The sequence below is a fragment of the Rhipicephalus sanguineus genome, chromosome 5, assembly GCF_013339695.2.
Source record: "Rhipicephalus sanguineus isolate Rsan-2018 chromosome 5, BIME_Rsan_1.4, whole genome shotgun sequence".
NCBI classification, from domain to species: Eukaryota; Metazoa; Arthropoda; class Arachnida; order Ixodida; family Ixodidae; genus Rhipicephalus; species Rhipicephalus sanguineus.
This window is the reverse complement of record NC_051180.1, coordinates 89,250,829-89,259,419: the sequence shown is the minus strand read 5'-3', so window position 1 is coordinate 89,259,419 and position 8,591 is coordinate 89,250,829.

Below are 8,591 nucleotides of genomic sequence, written 5' to 3'. Positions count from 1 at the left end.
GTGATAATGTGTCAATGTTTAAACGCGAATATGTGTTTCCGAATAAAATAACGACAGCAGCAACTGACGCCTACTGAGGAGGTGAGGAGGACGACGGCGAAGCAGCCGGGCACGCCGACGGTCGCAGCGTAAGGCTCCAGTTCTATTTTTTAATATTTAGCGATTATTAGTTAACAATGTTTACGCCGTTCGTACTGGGGCGTAATGAATGAGTAAACTGTCTTATATACTGCAATTATACCGCGAAGCTACGCGGCCACCTCTGTCAGCTTGAAACTCTTGTTATAACAATAAAGAAAGAAGGTGAATTTAAGGGCTCGTTTTTTCTTTGTTAGACGCAACCTTAATGATAACCAACAGACAATCAAGCCAAGGAGAGTATAGGAGACATTATTTGTAGTAATTTATGGCATAAATGTTAAGAAATTAAAGTGGACGAAAACACAACTTGCTGCCGGCAGGGACCGAACCTTCAATCTTCGAATAACGCGCAGGCATCGCGGTGAGCATCGGACGCATTATTCGAAGGTTGAAATTAAGTTTAGGGTGGACTTAACTTTAAGTAAACCGTTATTTTAGATGCGAAGGAGCTATTGCTCGGGGCTGTGTCCGTCCTTCCCTCACGCGTCCGCTCCCCACTGCGCATGCGCCAACTCTCCCACCTCTCCTCGCGTGAGTGCGAGGAGGTGGGGTGGAGGAGGTGGCGTGAGCGCTGCCTCCACTTCGTTTCTCCTCTCCCGTTTTTCTCTCTCCGCCACAGCTGTGCGCTCGTAGATAATGCGGCGCGCGCTCGCTCCCGTTGCACTCTCCTTCGCAACGGCGCTATGGACGCTCGCGAAGCTGAACGTAAACGGCAGTGCCGGCAAGCGAATCTCGAAGCTGCGAGGCAACGCGAAGCCGAAGGGAAACGGAAACATCGAGCTTGGGGGGGGGGGGGGTAACATAAGCGGTACACAACATATACACAACTCCACACACAAAATGGAACATACACGGAGGAAACATACAAATGGAACAACAATAGAAACCCAAGTGAACACCCAGCGCTGCTTCGTATCCCCACATGGTTCCCTTTAGTGGGAGATGGTGTAATTTTTTTTTTGTATCTCGTCCTCCCGCCGAAATGCGACCGCCGTGATCGGCAATCGAACCTGCGTCCTCGAGCTCAAGAACGTTACACCTTAGCCTTGAAGCTACAACGATGGTTCCCTCGACTAAGGCGTTCCTCGCGGAATCTCATGTGCGTTTAACCAGCTAAAGCAAAAATTAAGTTTCACTGAAATTAACTTTGCGCAGTAAATAACTTAATTTGGATCCCTACGATGAAGACAATCGCCTTTTGCTACACATATGTTGGTTGCTGCTTTTTACAATTATTTACGCTTTGATTATGCCAACTTCCTTTTCTACAAAAATTTGTAACCTGCTAAGGTATGCCTTAGCTTTTTTTAATGCCTGTCAAGCGGGCTAGAGATACAACTGATATGGCATTTGTCGTGTGTGTAGGTCTTACGATGCAAGCAGAAAATATGGGAAAACGGAGCCCACTACAGGGTTCTACTTAGTGCCCACCAGACCCGTAGTTAGGAATTTTTTTCCTAGTGGGGGGTGGGGGGGGGGAGAAGGGGGCACTTGCTGAAGGCCTTGACTACATTAGAATAACACCTATAGGGCACTAATTAGTAAACCAGATCGACATCACCCAGGTGGTTTGTGGAATAGGCGTGCTTGACACAGACGTGGGCATGAGGACAACCCCACAAATACGCGAATGACAGTAGAGAGATCGTGTGACGCCGCGTGTTGTGAATGAAGGTACCCATTTTACCTTCATTCATTGATTCATTTCTAAAAGTGCCCACGAACAGCGCTAAGCCTTTGTAAGGGTGTACTTTTGATACACAAAGAACAGAAAAACAAAAGAAAACAGAACGTAAAACCAGAAGAAACACAGTAGAGGAACACATTAAAAAAAGATGAAGTTAATCAAGGATAATAATAATAATAATATCTGGGGTTTTTTAACGTCTCAAGATCTCGATATGATCATGAGGGACGCCGCAGTGGAGGGCTCCGGAAATTTCGACCACCTGGGTTTCTTTAACGCGCGCCTAAATCTAAGTGCACGGGCCTCAAACATTTTCGCCTTCATCGAAAATGCAGCCTCCGCGGCCAGGGCTCGATCCCTTTAACCAAGGACAGAAATCCAGGGCAGCAGGGACAATCTTGCTTATAAGGTCGGTAGCACCCACAGCAACTCTTATTATTCTGGAACCTGATTTTCGAACTGACTGTCTTATTTGTGCATTGGTGCCCAGAAAGTACTTGTCAACAATGCATTTCATCGCAAACGTTGCGAATGCAGTTCTCGAAATTAGCTTCATTCAACGAATCTTTCCATAAGGATGCTTCACATTCGAAATAACAGGGTATGTATGTATGTATGTATGTATGTATGTATGTATGTATGTATGTATGTACGTATGTATGTATGTATGTATGTATGTATGTATGTATGTATGTATGTATGTATGTATGTACGTATGTATGTATGTATGTATGTATGCATGCATGCATGCATGCATGCATTTATGTATGTATGTATGTATGTATGTATGTATGTATGTATGTATGTATGTATGTATGTATGTATGTATGTATGTATGTATGTATGTATGTATGTATGTATGTATGTATGTATGTATGTATGTATGTATCCCTTTGTAAATAACACTATAAATAGTGTTATATATAAAGCGCGATATATAGAAAAGGCAAGTTATCTTTTCGTCCACCTTACTTTCTTCACATTTGTATCATATTTACTACAAATCACATCCCCTATGCTTTCCTTGGCATTATTGTCTGTTAGTTCTCATTGACAGTGTGTCTAACAAAGAAAAACACGCCCTTAAAGTTCCCCTTCTTTCGTTAGATAAATATAAATAACAATAGATATAAATAACACTAACTGTCCTAAGGACCCCTTCGACAACTCACGTTGAGTTCCGGGGTCCCATCTGTACATGTTGCACTGTACTCTATTTTGTTATGAATAATAATCCGATTGATTGATTGATTGATTGATTGATTGATTGATTGATTGATTGATTGATTGATTGATTGATTGATTGATTGATTGATTGATTGATTGATTGTCCACTTTATGCAGCAAAATTAAGGCCAGGCGCCGGGCCGGCGCGATCCCGCTCAATTGCAGACACGGTAAGCCATTATATAAGTATCGTTTCACTTCACGCTTGAAGCGGGATTCGCTGATTAATTGGACTTGGCTCCTATACGTCAGTCGTACACGTAAATGCATTCATAGCCGTGTCACAGCGCTGCAGCTTTCCGTGCTGAAAAACTCACAGGGTCTCTTATGCATTCCTCTAAGACGACTCGAAGGCGAAAGCCATCTTCTTTTTCTTCTCCGTCGATGTACGTCACCATGTGGCGTCATGATGACGCCATCAATTTTGGCCCAATTTGAAGTCACGATGACGTCATATGGTGACGTCGTCACGTGATTTTTTTGCGTAACTCGTGTTGACGCCGACGCCGCGGGACGCCTACGGTCAATCTTCGCGTTTGATGAGGCGTCTAAGGCCTTCTTAACGGAGTACTTCGCACGGACAAGTAAATCCGATGACCCTTATTTCTTACGCGTTCCCGCGCACGTTAGATTCGCACGATGCCATGTTTTTGCCAGAATAAAGGGATTCTTATGTCGGGCCTCTGAAATAGGTTTCGTCAAATAAGCTCAAGGCACGCGTCATCATAAATTTTACTTTTGTTTTTTTTTTCACTGAGTACGTCGTTATTCTTTTACAGAGCCGCTGGTTGACCACCATGGGCGTGCTCCTCGTGTTATGTGAGCAGCAAACTTCTTTGTCTTAATTCGGTAGTTGTTTCGTGAGGTCCTACTGGCTTTCTTCCTTTCTTTCTTTCTTTCTTTCTTTCTTTCTTTCTTTCTTTCTTTCTTTCTTTCTTTCTTTCTTTCTTTCTTTCCTTCTTTCTTTCTTTCTTTCTTCTTTCTTTCTTTCTTTCTTTCTTTCTTCTTCTTTCTTCCTTTCTTCTTTCTTCTTTCTTTTCTTTTCTTTCTTTCTTTCTTTCTTCTTTCTTTCTTTTCTTTCTTTCTTTCTTCTTTCTTCTTTCTTTCTTTCTTCTTCTTTCTTTTCTTTCTCCTTTCTTTCTTTACTTATTATTTGTGTTTAGGTATCTGGCAGCGTCATTGTAAATGTGTCGTGGGCTTTCTCGAAAAAGTAACCATTCTCATGTCACACGTACGAGGCATGGCACAAGTGCAGAGGTCCGCAATTTTACCCGCTGTTGGACAAAGCCATCTTAGAGACGTATCCACCATAGCACCACCACCAGGGTTGCCATTGGGTAGATTTGAAAAGGAGCCACCACTCAAGCTAAAAGTAGCCAAGGTAGCCCCGCCATTTAACTTTACCGTGAAATTTGTAGACAAAGAGAATAGAAGCGGTAATATGAATAGAGTTTTCGTTGTTAAGCAATAAATATCATTTTGAATAAGCAAAAACATATAAGTAAGGGCAAAATGTCTGTCCCTCTTGCTTTGTTTTCAAGCCTCAGGAAGCTGCAAATAAATGACTTCTTTATTTATTAATTTACCCAAAAGGCCAACCGCATTACAGTGAGGAGTTGATGAAAATACAAAAAATAACAAATTACAGTGAGTAAAGATAAAGAACAAACTTCGAACAGGCTGCTACTCGTACAGTGGTCAGCCATCAAAACAGAACAATGAAAAAATCTCCAACAGGCTAGTATTTCTACAATGGTGGCTACTGCTTCGCTAAAATGTTGATTATCACCAAATTATGCTATGTCAGCGGCAAGAAAGGTGGTTCCAGAAAGTCAAATGCTATGCACGGTAGAAAATATTCAGAAAATGCTTTCGTTTTATAATACGGCACACGTTTTGTGCCTTTTCTGTCCGCGTCTTCGGCGCTGCTCCCCTATACATATGTTAAACCAACTAGCAGACAAGTTCACCCTTCAAGATAAAATGCGTACTTTATAGCCATGATCAATGCGATGGCACGTTATATATTGCAGGAATAAAATCAATGTGTCGTGAAGAACGTTACGTTAGTATATTTTAATAAATAAGTTCAAGGCGGCAAAAATTTCGACGCGTTGTTACAGACAGAAGGGAAAGACTGGCTTTAATGGCTGTTATGCCGGCAATGTGGTCGCAGTTAGGAAGAATAAAAAGAGCCGAATAATTCTGAACAAGTTTCAGGGCAGATATTACTTTTGCGTGCATAGGATTCGACACTGAATTAGCGTATGGAAGCTTTGGCCGTAATAAAGTTTTGTAAAGTACTGTAGTTTAACTGAAAAAGGAGTGTATGAAGAGTGCAACGTGAGTGTCCAACTGCATGCAGTTGGCACTGTTAATAATGTTTTCAGTGTGTACCGTCCAGTTTAGACTAAATGACATGAACACATAAATATTTAATACAAGTGACGGGTTCTAATGGAACGCTTTTAAAGAGGTGAACAGGCGGATTGTTAGTGTTCAGGCGACACGAATAACCTTGCCCTTTCTCATATTTTGTTTCATAAACCTTATTTCGCACCATTTGTACAGAGCAACTACGTCGGATTGATTATTCTAAGTACAGTGCGCCTTCGTATAGTTTATGCAGAATAGGTAGAGTTCCTGCCGGAGACGGAGTAACCTCGGAACATTACAGCGAACAAGTCAGTAAGAATATGAAACATTGAAGCATTGTTTCTTTGAAGCCGCATGCCGAAGATCATTACTAGAGTTTTGACAATAAGAGTGTCGCTTCATTTTGTTGGGGGTATTTGTTCTTCTCAAGGCCAGTAGCGAACACGCGCAACATTAGAAACGGGCGTCAGCATAACTGCGAGGAGCGTGAGACGCGTACTAGTCACGCGTTTGCCAACGTGCGCAGAACTTCGTCACTCCAACTTTGCGGGCGCGCCCTGCGCTGCGTTGGACCACGGTTTACGATGCATATATATCTCACACGGGAACAGTGGACAACGCTCGTACATTTTTTTTTTCTCAGGGAATGGCGTTGGTGTGCCTCGATGCGCACCAGCCATCTGATGGCGGGAAAACACGCGCGCGCATCGGCTGACACGACAAAAGAGCTTTCAAACAATCGGTAGTCGTTAGGCTTGCTTGTTACTTTACGTGCAATATTAAGAAATTGGATACTAAGTGCGTGAAAAAAATAGAAGTTCAAAATAGCCAAAAAGTAGCCACGGAGCCAACCTTTCTTCGCCAGACTGGGTCGCAAAGTAGCCCTTATGGTGCAAAGTAGCTATCAGCGGCCCTGCCAACCCTGCCAACCAATACAACAGAACCAACTAATTGCACCAGGATTTCAGTGCGTCTAATTCACGGCTGCCCCATAGTGGTTTTGCTTACGCTTGGACAGACATTCTGGCAATAATTGTAACATAAGTTTCAATACTTGTGTCGCACTGATTGTATATACCACTTACCAAAACATATAATTCGCCTTGCAGATACATTATATCTTTACTTCTGGCTGACGATGCTCATGAACGACCTACCCCCCAACCTTCGGCCAACCCAGAGCATACTCCATTATGTTGGGTTCGGGAGAAGTGGAGTCAGATCCGGAACCCTGGCTTCGTGGCTGCAGTCTCTCTATCGCGGCGTCGTCCCGAAGCGCGGGTGGTTTGCCGTCCTTCAGAGATGGGGCAAGGCCGGCGGTGTTCCGCGGCCGTTTCGCCGAACTCTCCAGATCTGTACACTGTGCCTGCTATTCTTAGTGCCCGAGCACCTTGATTAGAGTCACTCTTCGCAATGCAGCCACCCAAGAACCACAGCTCAGCGGCTGCGACGTCGCAACTGGAGCAGAAAATCGACATGTCGGTCGTGCTCTGCTGAATAAAATTGTGAACCATTTGGAGGGACGTTAACGCTCACTTCACTGGGGGATAGACGAGGCAACCTAAAGGAGTACTGACACAAAATTTCGAAGGCGAAGTAACTTGTGGGATAGATTTATGTGGACGCACACGCGTGATCTACAAAATAACGGATAATATAGCCTAGAACATATTTAAAATCATTTTTAACATGAGTGTCGCGCCACTGCACGTGAAACGCCACTGGTTGTAAAATACCAACATCCACCTGCATCACGAGTTTGTGTTGACTGCCACGACCTTGCGAGCGCTGTCTTCTAGAAGTCTTTTTCAACAGAAAAAGGGTGCAGACTTGCACGTGAGTACAAGGGCTAACGTCCTTGCCTCGGCAGTGCATTTTTAAGTGGTCACGCACATTTACAACATCCCAAAGGGGATTGTAGCATGTGGAGATAGGCAGTACCTACTGAGCCTTCGTTGAAAACAGTTGTTCCCGCGGTGCTCACGTGAACGCGGAGCTATGTTAAAGTAAAAACCATTCTGGGTGCACTCGGCGCTATTTGAAACCGAAACTGCCACTGGGCGCTATAAAACCGTCTTCAACAAAGCTCGAGCCCACGAGGTTTCCAGGCATCATAAGTGGGTCGTTAGCTACTTGTTGCAACACAATAGACAAGATGTAAAATGTTTGTGTCAATAGTCCGTTAATGTTTTCGCGCGCGACGTCAACGCCGCGCCACGGCATAAGTAGGTGCGAGCTCCCCTAGAGGGCCGATTCGCACGTGGAAGATCGCGTGCTACCCGCCGCGACGGTCTTCGGGGTTATAGTGCATGACTGCTGACCCGAAGGTCGCGGGATCGAATCCCGGCCGAGGGGGCCGCATTTCGATAGTGGCAGAATGCTAGAGGCCAGCGTGCTTAGATTTAGGTGCACGTTGAAGAACCTCAGGTGGTCGAAATTTCCGGAGCCGGCGTCCCTCATAATCACATCGTGGTTTTGGAACGTAAAATCCCATCAATTATATATTAGATCTGCACAGTTTGAGACGTTCGTAGACTCATATTTTCCGCTCTCATCGATATGCGCCGAATTTCAATTGACGCAAAGAACCTCAATGATCACGCCGAGAAACCTTGTACTGGGAACGAATCTTTCACATCCATGAGACCACTTTCAAGCTTGCTCGTTGCGACATGCGCATTTTGTACCCTTTGCTTCATAGTGACAGGCGCCAAGGCCTCCGCTAACACCCAGTATATTAGGCGTGCTCCTGTCGCACAAGGACACCGTATATGACACTTTACCTGCGACCTCATTTATGCTCACATGCACAACACAGGAAGCCATCGCGGAGGTTGGAAGTTGGTGCCCTTATTGCAAGTATCAGACCATTAATAACCCAACAGTGGAAACAATTCAAAAAAACATCAAAAATTTTTTAAGGACTGAACATGTTGATGATGATGATGATGAGATCCTCTACACATGGCTCATACCCACTCTGGGGATTGGCCAAGAATTGTAGATATGAAGATTTTAAAACTACTAGTTAACACAAAAGACAAGCATGTATGCTGTGCTCTTCGTCTTTCTTTACATTTCTATGCTCCTGAAACTACGAACTCTTCAAACACCCCCCCCCCCCCGCCATCCTCCCGCACACATCCGGACTCAATTCTTG